Source organism: Dermacentor andersoni, chromosome 9 (genome assembly GCF_023375885.2).
Source record: "Dermacentor andersoni chromosome 9, qqDerAnde1_hic_scaffold, whole genome shotgun sequence".
Lineage (NCBI taxonomy): Eukaryota > Metazoa > Arthropoda > Arachnida > Ixodida > Ixodidae > Dermacentor > Dermacentor andersoni.
The window spans coordinates 5,818,718-5,842,977 of NC_092822.1; the positions used below are offsets into that span (position 1 = coordinate 5,818,718).

General features: G+C 45.6%; 1 long non-coding RNA gene across 1 annotated transcript; it reads right to left on the reverse strand.

Annotated features, from left to right (window-relative positions):
- Window positions 1-755: 755 nt before the first annotated feature.
- On the reverse strand, window positions 756-1,816 carry LOC140213142 (uncharacterized). The gene is made up of 2 exons (XR_011890114.1): window positions 1,591-1,816; window positions 756-1,051 (listed from the first exon to the last, which is right to left on the reverse strand). It is a non-coding gene; the product is annotated as an uncharacterized lncRNA (long non-coding RNA).
- Window positions 1,817-24,260: the final 22,444 nt, after the last annotated feature.

Below are 24,260 nucleotides of genomic sequence, written 5' to 3' on the forward strand. Positions count from 1 at the left end.
AACGGATGTGAACCAGTTGTGCATTGTCTTTGAGTATATGTGTTCATTCAATTAAAGACTGGTTGTCAGTCCTTGTGTTGTTTGTCCCGTCGTTTAGCGCTCCTACAAATAATTTTGAATATGTACCAACAAGTTCAACTTACAACCCCACGAAAGACCCTCATGCTTCAAACTGCGCATGCAATTTACAGAGGGATATTGTCCGCGGAGAACAGTAATACTTCTGTGAGGTTTGGGGTTGTAGGATCGGTTACTTTTTAATAATAGCTTCTGTGATTACCTATTGTGAAAAACGGTGCTTTGCGATGGAAACTGTGCCTGTTTACAGCCATAATGCTGTCTTTCTTTGGATGCTTCCATTTAGTACAGGTGGGGGACTATAAATTTCTTTGGTGCACGCAACTAATATAGTGTACGTGTGAACTTTGCGTGCTTTTCTCATCATACTTTTGCGCGCACAGTTTAGCTGCGTCATTCTTTCCGTTCTTTTTGTTGCATTTAGCTGTGTACATACACATGCACGTTTCAGTGCATATATACTGAAAATGCCGGGTCAGTGCGGGCAGGCCCCAGTAAGCCCTCATTACGCGTGCCTTATAACGCGAAGCATTATTCTGCGAGTGAAGCCAGTTTTTGTCTAACCGCCGACATTGACGTCAAATAAAGGAATTTAACTTAATTGAATAAACACCACGTGCAATGCCCTAGGGCACCATATAACAGCAGCGGCGATTCATGCCACAAAGAAACAAACATTACATTTCCGTAATATTTAATTTCCGCAACGTTTCCGAATCTCCGTGGTTATTGGCTGTTTATTTCCCTTCTCTTTCCCTGTCTATCAGCTGCTGTCGATACACTTAAGTCACTAAATCCCATATGTATGTAATGTGTGTGTGTGAGTAATGCTATCCTGCCCGCAAACACGAAGGCGCGATAAGCGGACGCACGCCGAGAATGCAGGGCACCACGACTCGGAGGCACACGACCAGGTACGGGCTCGGGCGCTGACCAGTCGTGAACGCCCAGTCCAGCGCCAGCCTTGTCACTCCTGCAACGCAATTAGAAAACATAAATTACATTCAATGCAGCCATGTAACCTTTGCTTGCAAGACCTCGTTCGCATTTATTACGGGAATCTTCACTGGAAAACAAATAACTCAAGTATTATTGCGCAACAAAAAAGACACGTACGTAAGAGAACAAAAATACGCACCAAGTCTTTTATTGTGCGCAATAATATTTGAGTAATGGATAACCAACTTGCCCGGAATGCTGCTCTCAAATAATAACTGTTACTTATTCGATATTTTGGAAGGCTTTTATCTCTACGGCATGAAGAGCAGCTATCGCATAATCACTCTAGGACGAACTGTCACGTGCTCTAGCACATTTTCTTTCTAGCCGCTAGCAGCTGTCATTCAAAAAAGTTTAGGCTGCCTGCCTGGCAAATACCTCACATAGAAGCACACGCAAGATCGTCATTTCTCACAGCGAAAGCGAGGCTCTGCAGCGCAGTAACGCGCGCGTATCGGGCAAACTAACATGATATCGTTATGTATAGCAATAAATAGCATGACTTTCACGCACCGTAGAACACTACGATGAAAGTGACCTCGACAAAAGCGATCAGCGGCACCAACGTCCCAAGCACATAGTGGTCGAACAGAAATGCCACGTACGTCCCGTTCTGAAAAAAAAAAAAGCGAAGGCCACAATAGTAATTAAGCTTTAAGGAGAGGATGAAAAGAAAAGAAAAGCGTAAGCACGTTGCATGCTATATGCAGACAAAATAATTTTGTGTAAGGAGGACGGGTGGCACTCTCCGAGCAGCAGAAGCCCTGCAATCAGACCCCAGTGGGGATTTATACTTTGACATCGTCTCAGTGATCCCTTCCTGCTTCCACGTTCATGGCCGTTCAAGCAGTTCTTTGAAAAAATCCACAACTACTGTCAAACCTGGTTCTAATGTAGTAAAAGATATAACGAAGTAATTGCAATTCTCCTTAAAATTCGCACAGAAACCCATGCATTTAATGTCACTGTTTAACAGAGCAAATTTGTTCTATAGATTAATATAACGGAGTACGGGGCGGCTCCTACTTTGTAATAACGAGTTTTCTTCAGGGTTCGCCATTTCACACTGCGAGAAAGCGACCGAGCAGACGCGCCATACCACTGGGAAAGAAAGCATAGAAATGATTTTTTTTAATTAAAGGATTAGGCGATTGAAGGTTTGTGGTATTGAGAGTATTCAAATACCGTTTGTTGTTTCATTGCGCAATTCCGTAAAGAACAGAGCCTGTCCGCACCGGCACATCTGCAGGGATAGTAGAGACACCTATACATATAAACCGATCCGTTACATGAGTGCTGTCCTGCGTGTGATCCATTCGGCATTAGGACCCGCCATGGTGGTTTAGTGGAATAGAGCGTAAAACTGGGCTAATCGGTTGGTCTTCATAATAAAAGCAGTGCAATGGGAATGGCAACGCAAGACAGAGGAGTACACAGGGCACCTGCGCCTGTCTTCTGTGCTTCTCTGTCTCGCGTTGCCATTCCCAATGGGCTGTTTTTGCTATGATGCTGTGCTGGATTCGGCGTTGCGCTGCCAAGCCCGAGGGTGCGGGGTCCAAATCCGGCCACGGCAGCCGCATTTCGATGGGTGCCAAATGCAAAACTATCCGTGCACCGTGCATTAGGTGCACGTTAATGAACCCCGACCGGAGTCTCCGACTACGGCGTGCGTCGTAATGCGACCGTGGTTACGGCACGTAAAACCTCAGAATTTTCAAGCGAAGCTTGTATTGGCTCACAAGTCGCGTTGTCGTGGTCACGCAAAAAAAAAAGAACAGTTGCTCCCAGAGCAGAGCAGCTGCGAGAAATGGCGCTTTGATGAGCTGACAGCTACACCGGCGCCGGAGCGTGAGTCATTAGCAAGGATTCCAGCTGCATAGGCGCCCGCTCACACCACGCGCGCAACCAATCAGAGCCATTTCGCTTCCGCCGGAAAGGGCAGGAAAGGGTCCCGCGCGCGCGGTGCCAACTTTGTTTCCGTTCAGTTCATTCTCGGAAAAAGGATGGGATGGTCACGCATTGTGCGTTCCCCTGAGGAACTGGCAGCGTTCGACGAGCGGTGGCGAGAACTTGCCCGTGAAAGAGCTCGCCGTCGGCGCACCCATCCAACCCTTAGAGCCACCCGAGCCCAGGCAATTCGAAAGCAAGGAGAAGAAGATCCCGAGCTGAGGGAGGCAGAAGCCATCCGGCACCGTTACCTGCGCATTACTTAACAGCGACGAAGGTCACGTGCATGCAGGACAAGCTTCGCTTACCCACATTTTCCGGTAGGGGAAAGGTTGCCGATCTTTTCCCCACAAGATGAACAACAACAATAGCACAGTGGCGACAAACAACAACGGTGGTCAGCATTGTCCGTTGTCCAGCACGCTTCTCGAAGAATCTTCACTTTCATAAAATGTGAATTAGACAGTATTCTATAATTTATTAGCACTGGTGATTTGCATTTATCAACATACTATAACTTCAGTTCCTCCTCTGTTAAATACAAGCGTTGTGCTAAGTACCTTGGGACTTTCCTTTTGGTGATGATATGTGCTGTGGTACTCTTCTATAGCTGATGCGTACGTGCACCGTACGCATCATGTTTGCTGTATTCTGCTAAGCCTTTATGTCGTTTACGACTTTGTCGACAGGTGGTCAGTGAATTAGGCTATAGTCTGTTATTATTTGATATACATGGTGATCATTTTTAAGTTTTATGGAATCTTAAATATCGCCTGTGGCAGATAGCGTAGTTCTTGTCCTTGAGCTGAGTTATTCGAAGAGGCGGACATTGCTTACACGAAAAATCGAAACACATGTTCAACGGATTAACAAAATTGTACTAATTAACTTTTTCATGAATTACTTTACGGCACATATTGCAATTTACGAATTGTAGCCGGTGAGTTTGCAAGACGTACCCACTTGAAATCAGTTTCCAAGATGACGCCAGCTTAGAGATAATAATTCCCGAAGTGTGGAACGAAATACGTGTGCATCGCATTTACTTTTGCGCTTCAATGCATAAATGAGCGTTTTGTTAAGAAATGTAAGTGGAACAACAGTGCATTTTTACGGCAAGTTTGATGGCGCATATTTCCAAGCAGGCGTTATTCTGAAAATTGATTCCAAGTGAATGTACCTTGCAAACTCACCGGCTACAATTCGTAAATTGCAATATGTGCCTTATAGTAATTAATTCTAAAGATAATTAGTGGGTTTTAGGAAATTACTTGAATTTGTTTTTCGATTTCCTGTGCAAGTAATGTCGGCCTCTCTGAATAATCCGGCTCAAGGTCCAGAATTATGCTATCGGCAGGAGGATCGATACTTTTAAAAATTCCATAAAACTTAAGAATAATCATTATGTGTATCTCTTTCAAGAGCTCCACGAAATTGTCATCTATCCCTGCGTGCTTGAGAATATCCCATATCAATTCCATGTCTACGTTGTCGTCGTATCTCTTAATATCTAAAAATGCTATACATAATTGTCTATACCGAACTAACAAAATTTGTATGCACTGAGGCATATCTTATAAACATATATTATAATCTTCTGCCTGGTCTGAACCCATCCTGTAGTTTTAGTTTCAGTTTATTATTCCTTAAATACAATGAATTGGTAAGAGACAATATACAGACGAGGGTCCCAAAGTCAGAGACTGCAACGGGACCTTCGGTTAATAACAACAATGGACATCTTAAAACTTATTGTGCGCAAACAAACAGGGACGAAGAATAGAAGAAACACAAGGACGAGCGCTTTCTAACAACTGGTTTTATTTTTAAAGAACCACCTGCTTATATACCCACAGATCTGCGCGATCTAGTCAACAAAGCACGCCTATAGCGCATATAATAGACACAGATCTGCGCGATCAAGTCAAGAGAGCACGTCTATAGTACATATAACACTTGTGATAAAAAACAAAGACGTGGACCAAAGCCACCGGGTCAACATAAAAACAGCAAGGGGCATGAAACAACCACTTACGGTAAAATGCGTTAAATATATGATGATAGCAGTGAATTTTCTTTATCCAACAATGAAACCGATGGATGGCTGATGGATTTTTCTTTTTGTTTTTCAATCAAGTGTGCTTCCACATTTTCCCTCGCAATTTCCCGAAAAAAAAAAAAAAGTAGAGGTAATGAACAAAACCGTAACTAGACTAGCTTCAGAAACAGCAATTGAAGTAGGAAGTCAGGTACTAAGGCAACAAGTAGGTAAGCTCTCTCAAGTAACGAAAAACCTCATAGAGAAACGACAAAGACTGAAAGTGTCGATTCACGGAATTGTCAAATCCGTTCAACAAGGAGAAAGTAAGGGATATTCGAAATTATAATGTAAGAAAGACTGAGGCAGCAGTAAAGAATGTACACAGCAGGAAATCAGAGCGAAGAAAATTTCGCATAGGACAAGCCAAGATGTATGCACTGAAAGATAAGCAGAGCAATATCATCAGCAATTTCGAAGATATAGTAAAATCAGCGGAAGAATTCTATACTGACCTGTCCAGTACCCAGAGCAGCCACCATACCTCCATTCGAAGTAGTAATGAACAGGTTACAGAGGCTCCTTCTATGACTAGCGATGAAGTTAGAATGGCCTTGCAAGACATGAAACGGGGAAAAGCGACAGGAGAAGATGGAATAACAGTCGATTTAATCAAAGATGGTGGAGGCATCATGCTTAAAAAGCATGCGGCTATTTATACAAAATGTCTCACGACTTTAAGGGTTCCATAGAACTGGAAGAATGCCAACATTCTACTATGCCACAAAAAGGCAGACGTTAAAGAATTAAAAACTTATACACGAATTAGCCTACTTCCAGTATTGCATAATATATTCACCAATATAAGCTCCAATAGAATAAGGGCAACACTTGATGTCAGTCAAGCAAGAGAACAGGCTGGCTTCAGGAAGACATACTCTACAACGGATCACCTCCATGTCATCAATCAGGTAATCGAGAAATCCGCAAAGTACAATCAGCCTCTGTATATGGCTTTCATAGATTACGAAAAGGCATTTGATTCGGTAGAGATATCAGCAGTCACAGATGCATTACGTAATCAAGGAGTACAAGAGGCTTAGGTAGGTATCTTGGAAAATATCTACAAGAATTCCACAACTACCTTAATTCTCCACATAGAAAGTAGAAAGATACCTATAAACAAAGGGGACAGACAAGGAGACAATCTCTCCAATGCTATTCACTGCGTGCTTGGAAGAAGCATTCAAGGTATTAAACTGGGAAGGCTTTGGAGTGAGGATCAACGGTGAATATCTCAGAAACCTTCGGTTTGCAGACGACATTCTACTCTTCAGCCACACTGGGGAAGAGTTATAACAAATGATTGATTACCCTAGCAGAGAGAGAGTAACAGTAGGGCTGAATATTAATATGCAGAAGACAAAGATAATGATCAATAGCCTGGCAAGGGAACAAGAGTTAAGGATCGCCAGTCAGCCTCTAGAGTCAGTGAAGGAGTACACTTACCAAGGCCAATTACCCACAGGGGACCTGATCATGAGAAGGAAATTTACAGAAGAATAAAAATGGGTTGGAGTGCATACGGTAGACAGTCAAATTCTGACTGGAAGCTTACGAGTATCACTGAAAAGAAAGATGCACAATCCATGAATTCTGCCGGTGCTAACATATTGGGCAGAAACTTGGAGATTGACAAAGAAGCTCGAGAACAAGTTGTGGTCTCTGCCTATATAGCGGTGCTCCGCCGGGAGTCACCTAGACCACCGCGCGGGTCCGAGGATCCGAGCCCCTCCAGGGGACGATCAGCTCAGCCGCGTGTGTAGCGTGTGCCCGAAGCGGACGCTCGTTCGGTCTCCTCTGGGAGCGAAACAGAGCGCCGCAAGGAGAAGGCCCAGAGTACAAGGAAGGCGTTTATTGTACGACCACCTTGGCGTTCAGGATATCTGTATACACCCGTTTCGGCGCGGGGCTCGTGAGCCGAAGCTCCCGCAAGTCAAGGGGTGACACTGGGTATCTCAAACGCGCGATAGCGCGCCGCTATACGGGAGGATGGCTCCCAACGACTGCGCTACCAGGGCAACGTTCTTTCAGCTCGGAGTAGCCTCCGAGGGCGACTCGGCGCAGTACGACCGCGCACGTCAAGTGAGCCGCGTCTCTTTGGCGTAGCCTTCAGAACAGGAGCAGCGAATAGGTACGCAACTGCCTCGGGTCGAGGACCTTCGGCGAGACCGGCCAACCAAAGGGATGACCGGGAGAATCGGAAGTCAGTACGCACCGTTTCGCTGTCCGAGAGCTTTTCTCCGCGTTGCCGCTCATCTCTCGACTTGAGTCGCCAGGAGAGAGGGAACACGGGTTCCCACCCAAACAGACCAATCGGGTGAGCCCCTGGACCATTCGGGGGCGGACAGCAGCAAGTGTTTTACGGTCCCGCTGCCGTTCGGTGCCCTCGGAGGAACGAGAGAGAGGGAAAGCGATGGACCGCGCGCGCTAAGTTCGAAAGCGACCTCGCCGCGCTGCGGCTCCTATGCCCAAAACGTGCTGCGCTATGGCGCTGCAACGAAACGGGCTACGCAGTCCCCACAAAGTTCAGGACCGGGCAAAGAGTGATGAAACGAAGACTGATAGGCGCAACGATAAGAGGCAGGATGTGAGCGGTGTGGATATAAGAGCAAACGGGGATAGCCGATATTCTAACTGACATTAAGAGAACAAAATGCAGCTGGACAGGCCATGTAATGTGTAGTTTAGATAAGCGGTGGACCATTAGGGTTACAGAATGGGTGCCAAGAGAAAGGAAGCGCAGTCGAGAACGACAGAAGACTGGGTGGGGTGATGAAATGAGGAAATTCGCAGGCGCAAGTTGCAACCGGTTGGCGCCGAACAAAAGTGATTGGAGATCGCAAGGAGATGCCTTCGTCGTGCAGCGAACACAAAATAGGCTGATGTCGATGATGGTGGTGATGATTGCGATTTCATCGGGCCCTGCGTCCGTGTTATTAGGGACATTTTCTTCTGTTTTCGTCGTGTGAAAGCTTTCTACACTAACTTTTGATCTCTCAGGTTTCTCTTGTTGCTGGATCTGTTTGAACATGAACTACGCTCTTTCTCGTGCCGAAGTTATCACTAATAACGTTTCTGATGTACCGCAGCCCATAGTCTCTTTCGATGTTACCATCTTCATCCCTTAAGCTGTTTACAGCTTCATTCCTAACTATATACATTTTCTCGTTCTTGTTATTTTCGCTAGTCATCCAGCACTCACGTATATATTCATCGAAGGCAGCAAGCCGGAGTACGCTTCCAGGCCTCATGAATGCCTGCGATCGCCGACAGAAACAGACGTAGCGCAGACAGTGTGTTGCGTTTGCGTGCGCGTCGGAAGAAAGATTTCAAGCCGTTGACATCGTGGTTTTTGTGCCGTGCTTGGCGTGTGCATTGCAAACGAGAAGTTCATCACGTACACGTGCATTCTGAGCACGACAAGTTCAGGGCGTGGCGAAATGAAAAGTGTCCGATCGGCGCACCCAGCGTACGCGATTCGTATGGCTTCTGGGTATGCGGTTCGTTCCCGCGAAAGTATGAGCGCCAGTACTTTGCAACTTTCAGAAGTGATGATACGATCAGTATCGATAAGTTCTTATTGCCTCGTTATCACTGTTATTCCGCGTGTGCTATACTGCGTGTGAGCCGGTTTTCCGGCTGCGATACGCCGTGTTGACTGCGACGTTCGAGTTGTGTTGCTTCTGTTAGGAAGTGTGTTCGCAAGATACAAGTCGTGATACATATGTGCGATGTGCCGCAGCGATACTAGGCGTAAAAGTGCTCGCTTCATGCGATGTGCTTATGCTCAGAAGTGAACTGTGCACAAGTGATGCCGATTGCGTTTTCTTATGCAGTACCCCGACAGAGAAGCTCTATCACACCGGCCTTGTCTGTTTCGTACATGCATCGTTTGTTTCAAAAGCTGTTACTGCACTTTTGAAGATACTTCTTTCGGTTAGAGGAATTTAGGGAACACCTAAAAGTTGCGTACTTCCAGACATACAGCGCTGTCATTAAATGTGGACACACCTGAGAGCGCTAATGTCACGGATGTAACTTTCGGGCAACCTTGATTTTTATCGTGTCGGCATTGGTGTGAACAGCAGGAATTTCTAGATTGCACGAAGTAAATAGCTTTATATTTTGTGATGCAAGCGACTTGCAAACCCAAAAATCCTAACTGTTCGGTTTTTGCTGGTGACCAAGCACAGAGTCTGTTTATGCAGACACTGCAGTGGCATGGCAGATGAATATATTATAGCTAAGAACTGGGATGCGTCCTTTTCATTCTGTACAAATTTACGTTTTCTGGCAAAAAGTCAATATGAATGTAAAAAATAAACAAGTAAGACTTAGAGCAGCCAGCAGAATGGCATGAAATAAATTTTGCCGTCATTTCTTCATCACTGACTAGCCATGGTCACGTTAGTAATGCAGGCAGAGTAAGCTAAATGAAATTTTGACGATACTTTGTAGATCCATCCTAGTTCATTCTGTAGTTCATGTCACTAGCTCTAGCACAAACCTTCAGTCTAATGCGAACAAAATCTATTGCTAGTACCAGCATAAGCTGCCTGGGAAGTTTTTTAGGTTCTATCCTCTTCATTCTGCCCCCAGTCAGTGCCGAATACTGCGCCTTCAACTGACCTGTGCCTGAAAAGCATGTCCATTAAGTGTTTTCCAGTGCTCTTTCATCTAGCTGTAAGTGTACTGCTACCAACGAATTGTGGGTGTAGGATATTGGAGGCTTTAAGTGCCCATCCCGTCGATCTTTATTTCACACAGGCCATGGTTCCACTCATAAACCGAACCGTTTTCAGCTGCGCTGCCAGATTATGGCCAAGATTATGGGCTTCTTGTCATTTTTTAGCATGTCCATGGTCACAGAGCATTACGGTTCAGAATTCAGCTGCTATCACAATATAAATGGTGCCTGCTGGCTGTTATAAGAATATTCTGAACACAAATTTTCCCGAATATGCTAGCATTAGTTATGTCATCGAAGCCAGCCAATGAGGATGAACTGCTGGCAAACTTTTCAGGCGACTTTGCCAGCAGAATATCTGCTCCCTGTATTATCAACGCTGTTTTGGTCAGTGTGCTACACTTTTCTTTTGTCATAAACTTACTGCCCAGCGAGATAAGATATTGTCGAACATTTTAGAACCATACACACTGACACTTCTTTATTTTATCATATTCTGGAAATGATACCGAAGCCTAGATGGAATTACCATCATCATCTTATACACGCAGTTGAGAAAAGAAAATCATTGCATAACTAATAGGACTTACTCCTGTACAAAATATAATACGTACATATGTATTGATTGTATAAGTTGTGTTGTTCAATTGACGCATACATTAACAGTTAAACAAAATATATGCAGACCTTTAGTTTACGTGCATGTTTGTGTAAAAAGAGCACAATTTGTCCTATCAAGACATGTCGCGCAACTAGACCCCACCAAATATATTCTATACAGTATTCAGTTGGTCGTCCTTAAATTTTATCACGTGGTGTAGTTACAACATTTCATGCCTGTATGTAAACCAATTTATAGAGTGTGTCCGCTGCAAGTGAGAATGCATATATTTGACCAATGACAGTACCTGAGGCAGTATCTTTTTATTTAGCGTTTTCCTTCGCTTATTAGAGTGGTCTTGATGATTATTTCACCTAAACAACTCAAAGTTTTGTCTTTAGTATATCAGTATTGAAATACTGAAGGCATCTGTATTACTTTGTACGCTAGTCAGGTGAATTCCACTGCTCATCGTTCTGTCACGTGTTGTTCTTCAGTTATACATGGTGGCTACATTTGGCGTCATCCGTTCTATGCTCATTTTCCCTTGAGCCTTTCGATGAAGTGAAATCTGTCTCTTCAACTATCAATTTAGTGAAAAGCCACCGCTGAACCGGTAGCTCCAAGACCAATTCCTGCACGCTGTTGGCCGATCAGATGGTGCGCGGGAGCTGTTGGTGATACATGACTTCAGCTACGCAAATAATCACACAGATCAACCGGCTATGTGTACCTAAGTCGCTGACAGAGGTAGAGGAAGATGTTGCACTTATGCAACCGTCACTCATCACTTGAAATGTGAATTACTCAAACCTTCGTGAGAATATGGTTCACACCATACCACAGCACAAGTGGGAACTAAGCTTTAACCTAGTGCTTTCATCTCAGCTGGTATGTCATGATGTGCTTGCCCGCATGTTTCTTGGTTATATTAATATGATTTCTATTTTATGAATTCACAGATTTCATAACATTTCCTGCACTAATGAAGGCACAACACATACCACTACTGAAGGAGGTATCTACACGTAGAGCAGAGAGAACCTATGGGTAAGTTAAAGAATATGCAGGTAAAAATATGTCGAACAAAGTATTTTCACATTAGAAGATATACCCCTGGCAATGCATGTACATTCAGAACATGCAATAAATACATGCAAATGTACAAATGTTTTGAGATGTTTAAAACTAGAAACTACAAAGAAAACCACAGAAAACTACCTGCATTGTGACCGGGAAGTCACAAATGCAAGTATTTGTGTTAACTCTTTTGTCCATGGATGTGGTCTTGTACTATAAATGCAAAACGTCACGCGAGCAAAGCCCATGAAGCCCTTACATTTCAAAGGCTCTTTTGCATGCTAGACAGTTAGGCTTATAAGTGTATTCTGACAGGGAACGTGCACCACCTTCATTTCAGAGTGATGGGATGTTCGCGTATAGCCACGCTGTTCTAGCGTGCCGGCAGGAGTACAGCAGTGCCTGGTGGCAGATCAGGAATAACAGTGAACAACTAGCAAGGAAAGCGGCTAATACTAAGGTGGCACATGCGTATGATTGTATTATCTAAGCCACATGCAAAGCTGCTTTTAATGCACTGAATTATCACAGCTTTGATTTGTCAGGCTATTTTACTCCACGCAGACAGCACTGCAATAAAGTATGTACAATGGTGACCAATGCGGGAAGGAATGAAACATTATTTGTGATGTGCAGATTTGAATAGTACACGTGAATGCATCCCAAGTTTGCCACTATAGGTGTTTTCTTGTGGAACAATTTTACGTTTGGCACAGAGGTTGAGTCACTGTGGTCTCTTGACTGCAAATTTCTGTGTTCTTTGACATGCACTCATTTAGTGGGCAACTCGAGCAATGACTAAGTAATTGGGTGCACCCACCTTGCGGTTCTACGCAGAACACATTGCGCATTAGTCACAAAGCTGAACCCAAGGAACTATCCGTTAGTTTATTATGAAAATAAAAAAATGGCAACAAGTGCTTCCTCAATGTTTTGTGCTGCCCTTGCTGGCGCAATATGAGCCTTCATTTCACTGTCAGGTGCATGTTAAAACAGCTACTCATTAAGAAAGACAAACACAAAGCCACTTACTACATCAACCTTTTCATACAACGTGAGATCCCTGAACTCTCTGCGAAGCTTAGTCACTTGATAATGTTGGTTTGCTTTCAGGTAAATACAGGTACTGGCCAGCTGTTTATATTATGGTATGCATGTTTTCATTTTCTGAAAATATGGCTGTGCATTAGCTAGCAAGGGTGTTACTAGATAAACAACACGAAACCAGTGCCCCACTCAGGCAAATAACCTGAGCAGAGCTTACAATATCCCACTAATCATGGGCATCCTGTTGAAGCTTATCTTTTATGTAGGGAAAAGAATCTGAATAGAACACGCATATATGATGCTGACAGCATCAAACAGTCTCAAGTCGATCATGCTTGTTTGCTTGCATGGCTGAGAGAGGGAGCATGTCTGTCATGGTACTGCTTAATTTTGTGCACTTATGTAATATGTCTTTAGTAGGACGTTCTGGTGGGTTAGTTGGTTCATAGCTGTAGACGTTTCTTATAACTGCGCGAAAAAACGAGGACACAAAGAAACGCCACACCACGAGCGCAGTGACAACGACAGGAAATCTGCGCTTGTGGTGTGGTGTGCGTTTCTTTCTTGTGTCCTCGTTTTTTCGCGCAGTTATACGTCCAAAGGTAATGTATCGTACATTGTTGAAATGCTGAATCAGGTATGTCTTCTTAAAGGGGCAACACCCAGGCCGGCAAGAAAAAATTTAATTATTTGATTTCACTCGAAATAAATTGTCTTATCAGCAATCTAAATTATTATTCACTTTCATATAAATATTCTCCTTGAAAACATCAGACGAGTATATATCTGCATAAAGAGACCATTATACATACATATTGCTTTTATGCCAGTCATAATGAATTGTACACTCACTGCTTAACCATAGCTTCCTTGCTGCTTGAAGTTAACCCCGTTTATGCACAACATTTTTACACACGGTAAGAATTTCACTCGTGGCTGAGTCCATCTTTTGTTTTTCTGCTTCAGTTGAGGTTTTATTTTATTTGTAAAGTTTGCAAGCAGCAAGCGTTCAATTTCCAAAAGGCATGTTTTATGCCGCACTTTGTCCTTGGTGGAAAATGCATTGCATGCATCGAAGTATTTTAAGCACACTACTAAATTTGAAAGGGTAAAAAAAAGCATGAACGAGCCAATGCAAGCAAAATCAGCAAGGCATATTCCAATTATTACAGCGCGTTTCGGATTTAGTTTCGGTTTGTCAACCTTCCATTGCTCCCGTGCATGTTTGAAGGCAGACGAAGATAATTCAGTAAGGATTTCTAATAGCGAATCGGCGATGTTAGACTTTTCAGTTGTTTCGACCTCAGGTAAATAAATTAACTTATGGGGAACATTTCAGTGCAAGAAATAGTCATGTCGTCACGATTATGTTGCGCATGCCAAAGCTTTATATCTCGCTTTGCTTTAGTAAGGATACGCACATTTTGTCAGAGATGCAGTTGATACACCCGCGCTATCTGAAGTAATGGCCTGATGGAAAAACGAAGAGCTTACCAGAGGGGTGATGTTTGAGAAGCTTCGATGTACAATTAAAATTTTTTTCTTGGCGCCTCCAGTAAGCAGCAGGCAATATTTTTACGAGGCACAGACGAGAACAAATATGAACCACAACACAAACTCAGAAGGGTTTTGGTGCGAGCTAGTTGGTACGGATCATTCATATTTAAAACAACGCCAAAAAACACGGACAGGGGAAGGCACAGGGCGAGCGCTGGATACAGCGCTCGTCCTGTGTCCTCCTTCCTCCGTGTTTTTTGGCGCTGTTTTAAATATGTATAACACAGCGTTCGACAAGATAACAAATACCGACAAAGCGAGAGCGCGAAGAGAGCTGTTGTGAAAATAAAAATAAATAATAGTTTGTAAGCGCCCTTTGCCAAATGGAACACAAAGAGGAGAAGCAGAACACTCAGGGCATTTCCTCCCAGGCGCTTGTCTCACTTCCACTAACTTCGGAGCTTGTGCTCGAATCTGAGCCAAGCTCGATTATCGGGCTCTGAATGTTGTGCCTCAACTCCGCCATCACTGTCCGATGATTCGTTTTCGATTCTTTCGATATGAGCGCAGTTCCGCCTCAAGTTTTCCTCGCTTACTAATTTCTGCATGCGAAAGTTTTTCTATGTCGTCAAGCTTAAATGATGCGTTATTTGGGGCCACGTACCCTTGCACTTGGCTCAAAACTGCACTCTTAAAAGAAGGTCGCCATATTCACTAACTAAATACTAACACGTTACTTGTCCCAAAAAGCACTACTTCCTTAGTAAGTGCAGGTAGTAAAATGATAGTTAGTACTTTTCACTACCTGCTGAAGCTACAAAAAAAGAACTTAGTACTAACTAAATACTACCTCGGAAGTGCAGTACTAACGCAACTGAAATATAATTACGAACCATATAATAATAGGTCTATTTGATTTATAACGGCCGCTTGCATTGTCATATGAAGTCGACAGTATTGTAAAAGCATGATAAAGTAAAATAATAAATATAGATGAAAAGAAAGCGAGCCATGTCGTTTGACTATGTATCAGGGCGTCAATGAAAGGTATACACACATCATGTTTACCAGGGCTATGAGGGCGCACTGACTCCGGGTAAGAATGTACTACATATCTCCAACAAGCAACGATGGGCCAGAACACACAGAAGAGGTACTACGCGACACATACTCATAGGGCATCTTGAAGAACATTTATACCCCTAGCACGAGGGAACACATGTTGCACCGCTGAGCACCTATGTATTTGGTTAACTAATCAAAGCTTTGTGCCCAAATTTCTAAAGCCTACTGTCTGCATATATGTATGCTACGACGTCGCACATAACTGTTAGTCGAGCATAATGGGCAACGCTACAGTTTATCTCAATTTTGCATAAGACTACCACAATCTCACCATAATAGGCCACTGCTAGACTTGTTAGTAGTGGCTTATTAGTTACTTAGTAAAAGCTACTAAGAAGCCTTTTTGGCTAGTAAAGGCAGCACTTACTAGCTTTACTAGCCGCCGACTAGCACAGAGCTGCTAAGTAGGTAATAAAATACATTGTGATCTAGTAAGCACGTGGATTTACTAGCTATTTACTAACTTTATTATTAATAGTGCTGGATCTATTGGATTAAATTCGCATTGATACTGCCGCAACCTTAAAACAGCATGACCAGCTGCGTTAGCGGAGGTGTCAATTTTCTACCCAATAAATTTGTGCTTATGCTCATTGCCAAGCTCCATCAATTCCATCTTTATCTGGTCAGCATAAAACGTAATGTTCTTGCTTCTCAACCACGACTGAATATCACCTTTTCTAGTGGATGTAAATGGCACTTTTTCAAGCTGCACTCTATGACAACTGGCATTGCCCATGACGATAGCGCTTGCGGGTTCAATGTTAGGCAATGGTTGTTCGATAAACCACTTCTCAAAACTGTGACCATCCGTCTCTGAATGGTGGTCAGCAACACTCTTCTTTGAACGAAAAGAGAGAGAGAGAATAAACTTTTATACTGAGCTCTTAGTAAAGGTTGGTGCGCGCTGGCACCAGATGGGGTGGAACCTTCTTCTCAGGTCCCATAAGCGTCCAGCAGTTCCTGGACCCTAGCCGCCAGCGTGAGGTGGGTCGGTAGGTCGGGGCTGGACAACAAGGTCTCCCATCGCTCGGGGGGGTTGGGGCTGTGGAGGGGGGGGGGAGAGATGGTGGGGGGTTCTTGAGTTTAGTGCACTTTGCAAGGATGTGTGCTAGAGTGCCTTTTGATCGTCTGCAAAACGGGCATGAAGTGTCATGCTCTGTTGGGAACATCTTGTGCAAGAGCACGGGATGCGCTAGTGACCCCGCTTGCGTGCGTCGCACGATCGTTTGCTGCATTCGGCTGAGTTGCGGATGCGGACGGGGAAGCCTACATCTGCCGCTTCTGTACATTTGGGTGATTCCTTTGTAACTTGTCAAGGGGTGCGGTGACAAAGGCGACGCGCGCCTCATTTACGAAGGCCTTCTGGCTGCCTGCATGCGTAGAGCACAACGAAGCGACCACCCTTGCCAGATGGAAGACATTGTTCCTTGCGGGAAAGCGTCTTGCCGTGTCACAACATCGGTGTCTTCTCATATCTTCTGTGTGTCCTGCAGTTACCGAGGTCTCATCTAAGAAGTACACAGTCTTGCAATGAAAATGGCACGCACACTTGGCATTACTCTTCATTCCATAGCGTACACGTTAGCGAAAGTCTCCTAATCCACAAAAATTGGCAGTGTCGCAAGAGTACACAATTCAACGCAATGACAAGCTTTTTATTAGCGTAGCGTTCCATAAAACGCAACGTTCTAAGACGCTACTTCAGCCCCGCCATATTACACAGAGTGACGCGTAGAGAACGAGCGCTTGGCGAAAGCGCATTCTTTCTTTTTTTTTTCTTCTTGCACGATGCTCCCGCATGGTCCGCAGGTACTTTCTGCGCCACACGACGATGTTATGGCTTTCGAAGAGTTCAGTTTCGTCTTGCGGAAAGTGAAGCCAATGTCGTTTAGAAGTGTTCGCACAGTCGTTTCACTCACACCAGGCATCTGCATGTCGGGGCAGTTGAGACATCCTTAGCGATTTTCGCCGACGTAGGCAACTCGTTACGAATTGATGCACCTTGCGTCTCAAGGCACCAAACGTGAAGGTCTCATGCAGCTGCATTCTTGTCCCTCCAGTGCTTGAAGTCAGGCCTTCTCGGCTTTGGAGGTAGCAGTGGACCTTGAAGGTCCCCTGCTCTTATCCCACTCACGGAAAGCACACTCACGCCGGTCAGCTGGCCCGCTTCTTTATGCATGGTGGCGAGCTCCGGATGGGCACGCGTGGTTCCGGCATAAACGTAGCAAACAATTTACCATTTGAGAAATGACAAAGCATAAAGAAAAAAAATAAGTATCTCCCTGGTGTGTGCTGCGTCCTCTTTGAAATAGCTTCCTGTAGAGAATGAAGCAACGTTGTTTTTTTTTTTCACGCAGAAAACACGGACGCATTTGTGGGACTGCATTCCTCAAGCCCTCGCGTAATTTGGCTCTGTCACCTTCGCTTCATTGCCAAGGAAAGTTGTCCGCGAGCACGGCATTTTCCGGCTCTAGACTGTCTTGTCGCGATTTTACCACACACATGCTGCAGACAGAGTGCGCCCAGCTCTCATTCAGAACAACGCACGCGTGGGTTCCTCCTAGTACCGACCGTTACCTTACACTAACAAGGCGTCGTACAAAAGTAACCATACTTGCATAAAAAAAAAGAATACAAATATTTGTTACCTGCCTATACCTAACCAAACGAAGCAAGAAACTGAAAAACATGAGAAATAAGAATATATATTCTAACAAACAAATGAGCAAAAGACATCGCTTTGGCGCCTTCCTCCTGTTGCACTGTGAAGGCACGTTCAATAGGCACGTCCGTTCACTTCGGCGTCACTCAAGAGAGTGACACCTCTCGCAGACAAACACAGGCACATCACAGACAAACACAGATATAATATCGCAGTAACCAAGTATATTCCTATTCGCTGCTAGTACAATATTTTGGCAGTGGCGTAATCGTTAGTACTGCAATATTAGCTCTGTGTTTGGTCGGTTGCGCTCTGCACCACCAGGTTGCTGCAGCGCTCCGACCACTCACGTTTACGCCCCCGCTCAATCGGCAATCCGCAATCTGCCCAAATGGCCCGCGTTTGCCGGGGTACCAACACGGTAACAATACTTCCAATCAGTGTGTGTGGCGGTGCGCGCCTTCCTGTGCTGAGTTCGCCACTGCAGTTGTGCTGAGCCGAGCAAGCGAGGATAGATGGCAGATGCCGAAGCAAAGTTTCCTATCGAGACGGCGTCTAGCACCTTGCCTGCATGGCCAGTGGCATAGAGGCGAAGAACGCTAGGAGGCAGTAGACGAGCGCCATCAGGGGTCTCCGGAAGAGCGGGAATCCGTCGCCTAGCGGGGTCAGCACGGACTCCACCAGGAGGCACTGCGCGCAGCGATGAGAATTTATTCATTCATTTATTTATTATACACATTTCCAAGGCCTAGTAGGCACAACATAATAACGATAATAAAGCACAACAGACAATAACGAGATACGAGATCGAAGCGCGAACCCATAGTGCGTTAGCAAAAAAAAAGAAAAAGTCGCGATTACGCCCAAAAAGCGAGGCATTGGCAGACATAACACAGTACTAGACTGTTACACGAAGTGGAAGACTCGTACAGTTTACGGGCAGCGTAATTCGCAGTAAACATTCGCTTAGTCCCAGCTTATCTCAAGCGATCTCTAATCGCTGGGAGTAAGCGAACGTAAGGCAAAACGAATTGCATTCGTCCTGCAGTGGACACGAATAGGTTGTTGACGATCAAGCGCTCGCTGAATATTAAGCGCGCGCGCGCCCTGAACCGGCGAGCGCGGGCACAACGGCCGAGAGGAACGCGCGTCTCGATCGTTTCCCGTGCTGCCGCTGCACTGCCAACTGCGCCGCGTATCCAAAGGTCATTAGACCACGTGGCATGGGCGCGCGGTAAGACAACGCGCATCAAACCGCTGCACCCTTCTCGGTTCGCTCTCACGTGCTCCCACTTCGACGTGGCACCCACGGCCGACCACGTGACCTCCAACACACGTCGCGCGGCCCACGTACGCGATCGGCATGTGACCCAGGTCACCGGCGCGGGTCGCGCATGCGTTGTCGCACCTGGAACGGCGCAGGGACGGGGTGAACGGGCCTCAAGTGTCCCTAGCGTAATAAAACAAATATAGGAGCGCCCGAGACCTCCAGCTTGCTCGTTGAGTTACAAGGGTTACCAGTACAGCGATCCGGATTTTTCAGCGTGCTTTACCACTCTGTACACGGTTGTCAAAGTATTGCAGCGGTTCTCGCATTGCCTGCGGTATGTTGTGTTGTATAAACCCAGGAATTAAGACGGACACAGTTATTATGCTAAATCAATCTATCTAATCTAAGGACCCCTCTCTACAACTGTTATTCGAGTTATGGGTCCCACAGTTATAACGTGCTATAGAATAGTTTCATGTAAGAGAGTTGCTGATTTGTAGATTTATGTGAACAGAAATGCTTTAGTAGTTTGGTGCTGGATTCGATTACTCAAAAAAAATATTATATAACTATATTACCTGGTTGAGGCTTAAGCCCGAAATCTACGGGCTGCGAGGAACAGGAGCGTTAAATCACCCGGGCTCCTGCAGCATGTGCCACCAGAGTACGCGCAAGTTCTTGGATCCCAAGGAGACGTCACCACGGGGCTGCAGACCCTACGCCTTGTGCAACGCCATCTGGACGTCGCGGAGGACATGTTGTCGAAAAGCCGACGTGCTTGTTGGATCAAAGGGTCGTCAATTTCTGCCCGATAAATAAACGCCGAGACAGGATACAAGCTACTTAATTAAAGGGCGTCTCACCAGGTTCCACCAGAAATTTGGACATGGAAGTTGTAAAGCGTTGTCCAGAGAATTAAAATTAATTAGAAATGGTTTAATGATAGCGGTTATATAGACGCGAATGAAATGTTGCGAGGCGATCACATCCGGACAGCTGGAAGTCACCTAATAACGCCGACTAGAATATGTACGGCTGGACTAACAGTTCATGACCCGGCTTACCCTGCGACCTTCGTTATCCTGCAAAAATTCTCGGCATGGACGTTCTGAGCCAACACGACGCAGTCATCGACCTAAAGTTCAAGTCGATAACGCTGTCCGAAGAATAAGCGATACCGTTGTCACGTATTGTGCCTTAAGCATACTCGAAGATCAAGTCAGCTTCCCGCTTCGCGCCAGCATCATGATTTCCGTCAGCGCACAAGCAGGCGAAGCCGTAGAAGTCATTGCCGAGAACAACAAACACCTGCTCGATCGTGAAATCGGCGTCGCAATTTGTTGAGTTCCACCGAAATTTCCCCGAATACTCTGGACAGCCTCTTCGAATTCACGGCCATGCCATTCGGCTTTTGCTCGGCGCCTGCGACATTCCAGCGCACGATGCACAGGCAGGCCTAAAATCGCAGACGTGTCTCGCCTGCTTGGATGACGTCGTCGTTTTTTTCGCAAACTTCGATGGTCACCTCAGCCAACTTAGAACTGCACTAGAAGCGATCAAGTCATCCGGGCTCACCCTGAAGCTGAAAAAGTGCCACTTCACGTACGAAAAAATCGTGTTTCTGGACCACATCATCAGCAAGTCCCAAGTCCGTCTAGACCAGCAGAAAACTGCCACAGGAAAATTCCAGCAGCCCGTCGACAAAAAAGCAGTGCGTTGGCCTATGTGCCTAACATAGGCGTTTTGTCAAGGACTTTTCTTGCATCGCCGAGCCATTGACTCATCTCACGAGCGTCGAGTTCAAGTGGGAAACCCCGCAAGTCGAAGCACTTCCAGTCACCACCAGTACTCGCCCACTTGGACGAGGATGCCGAAACCGAAATGCCGCAGGTAGCGCTGGCCTTGGCGCCGTCCAGAGGACACACGCACTTGAACGGGTCACGTCTTAACGCTGGCCGGCCGCTATCAACAGTGGAAGCCACTTATTCAACGACGGAAAAATAATGCCTTGCCGTAATTTGAGCTTCCGCGAAATTTCGGCTCTACCCATATGGCAGGCCGCTAAACGTCGTAAGTGACCATCACGCTTTGTGCTGGCTAGCCAAATTAAAGGACCCTTAAGGACGCCTAGCACGATGGAGCATTAGACTGCAAGAATTGGAGATGACCGCTCTTTACAAGTCCGGACGAAAAAATTCTGATGTTGCAGAGTGCCTCGCTCGCGCCCCCATCGACTCACCACCGCAAGACAACCAAAACGACGACGCCTTCCTAGTGAAAAGGTTTATTGGACGTAAGCCGTGAATCCAGAAAAGTCCGCAGCGAAGAGCACTGGTTCGGGTCGAGCACTGCCTCGCGCATCGCATTGGGGATCCTGCTTGCGCCTGTCCTCCTCTTTGTTACACTAGGAACAATAAGCGCTGACGAATCCGCCGAGTAGCAGCGAGAGGAACCAGATGTAAGAAGCCTTGGTACTTGGAAGGCAGCACCAACTTTGTCCCAAGGGGCGTTTAGGCACGAGTAGTCTTCGTTCGAACTGATGTGCTGGGGAAGAACAACTTGCGTCCACGCTAACTACCTTTCCGGTGTGCATTGCGGTCTGCACGTCCTGCATGACGAGCCGACCGCTGGGTACCTTTGCCGCACGCTCTCGAGGACACTGGAGAAGTGCTACCGGCCGCACCTCGCTGCCGGCGTCGCTCAGTATAAGGCTTGACGAGACTGCCATCGACACCGCTGACAAACTAGATTGCCTGTTCAACCTCCTCGCTAGCCGTTCCAGCAGATTGTTATGGGGGGCCCCTTCTGACGTCAGCATTTGAGAATAGCTGGATCGTCGTGGCTTCTGACTACCTTACCCACTACGCCGAAACGAAAGCTCGGCCCAAAGGTAGTGAGGCGAAGTGGCGAAATTATTTAGTCGAGAACATCCTGCTGTGACATGGTGCCTCAGAAGTCGTCATCATCGACAGAGGATCGGCTTTTACTGCGGAGCGGTAATATAGCCAATATAGCGAGACAAGTTACCGGAGGATAACCGCCTATCAGCCGCAAGTGAATGGACTAACGCAACGTCTGAACAATACGCTCGCCGACATGTTAGCGATGTACGTCGACGTCGAACACAAGACGTGGGACACCGTTCTTTACGGGATCTTCGTTAACTATACGGAAGTACATGACACAATGCAGATGACGCCATTCAAGCTGGATTACGGCAGGAACCCAGAGACGACGCTCGACGCCTTGATTCCGTACATCAGCGATGAAGACAACCCATACGTCGCCGCCCATAACCAGCGTGTCGAAGAAGCCCGACAGCTCGCCCGCCTGCGCATCAAGGGCCAGCAGAGGACCGACGGCCGGCCCTACAATATTCGACGATGCTACGTGTAGTAGCAGCCCTGCGACCGTGTTTGGGTATGGACCCCAATACGCCGACGCGGTGACTGCGACGTTATTTCGGACCATACAAAATCCGTACTGGCGCCTGCGCTGGACTGCGAGGTCAAGGGCATTGCGCAACCTTCAGTCGTTCCCATCGTACGATTTAGGCCATTCTACGCGCGCAAACGAATTTCTGGGACTTTATTTCTTTGTTAGGTTTATTTACTGCACGTACTTTTGTTCCTCGCCTTTGTGTCATGTTCGCAGCATCGGGACGATGCTTTCTTTAAGAGTCAGCCACACGCACTTGTTTGTCGTCCCCAGTGAACGCGCGGCGAATAAAATTTCAATGTTAACATGCAGCACGAGACGCGCGCTTTTCTGCATCTCAAGTTTCTCGAATGTTGCATCCGTTGTCACCGTGCCTTGTACGAGCAGGTCGTACGCGCCGCACAAGTTGTGCAGTGCTTTTAGGAAGGCACGTGGACACCAGCGATTACACGGGAATCTCCGATTAGTTACGTATAAAAGCGAACGCGCTTAAGAAGAGATGTCTACGATCGACAAATGTGCTCGCCGCTATCATTGTGCTGAGAGTTACTTGTTTTTCTGGACACATGTTCGCCCAGAAAGCAGTTTCGTGGCTTGCGTTGCGCCACTGTGTTTATTCGCAGTCACGACAACGTGAGAATATATATATATATATATATATATATATATATATATATATATATATATATATATATATATATATATATATATATATATATATACACAGGGTGTTTCACGTAACCTGAACCAAGGATTTAAAAAAAAAATTTAAATGCAGCGCGATGAAACCAACGACATATGGTTTGCCGCCATGTGGCGCTCCTCAACATAAGTTTTTTTTTATATTCCGTTTAATTATTGAAATAACCGAGATGATTTATTCAAAATTATTAATATTAACTTTAAGGCCAAGTGCGATTCCTTGCGTTGTCGAGGGGGTTCAGAAACGACCGATCCAATTTTTTGTGGCAACATGTACGTTGCGTGGCGATTTTCTTCGGCATTTAAACCCGCAAAATACGAATTAAAACCACGTGACTGCGCTCATCCGCTATCGTATTGCAGCGCTCGTTGGTTTAATTCAGCTGCAGTTAACTACTTTCGTAAAATCCTTGGTTCAAGTTACGTGAAACACCCTGTACATATATATATATATATATATATATATATATATATAATTCAGGGAAAGTTCTGTAGGTCCGGTGCATAGGTAGTTGAATAAACGAAGGAGTACACTTACGAAAATTGCATTTACTGCAAACTGTATTATAATGTTTTAACGTGTCGGCTGTGGCACGGCCTTCGTAAGAATACACTACATATATATAACCGCGACGTCGTTGTCGTCTCTGTTTTTCTATTCGCGCGCTACTTCAGAGCGTCGTTTTCATCGCCTGGCTACCCGCGGCGACCATAAAGAATGTGGCAATATATATACATATATATATATATATATATATATATATATATATATATATATATATATATATATATATATGTATATATATTGCCACATTCTTTATGGTCGCCGCGGGTAGCCAGGCGATGAAAACGACGCTCTGAAGTAGCGCGCGAATAGAAAAACAGAGACGACAACGACGTCGCGGTTATTCGGGGTTATTCGGCCATCTAAGAGTCCTTGGGGGCATCGCCTGTCGTATTGGTGAAAAAGAAGGACGGTAGCCTGCGCTTCTGCGTCGACTATCGAAAACAACTCAACCACAT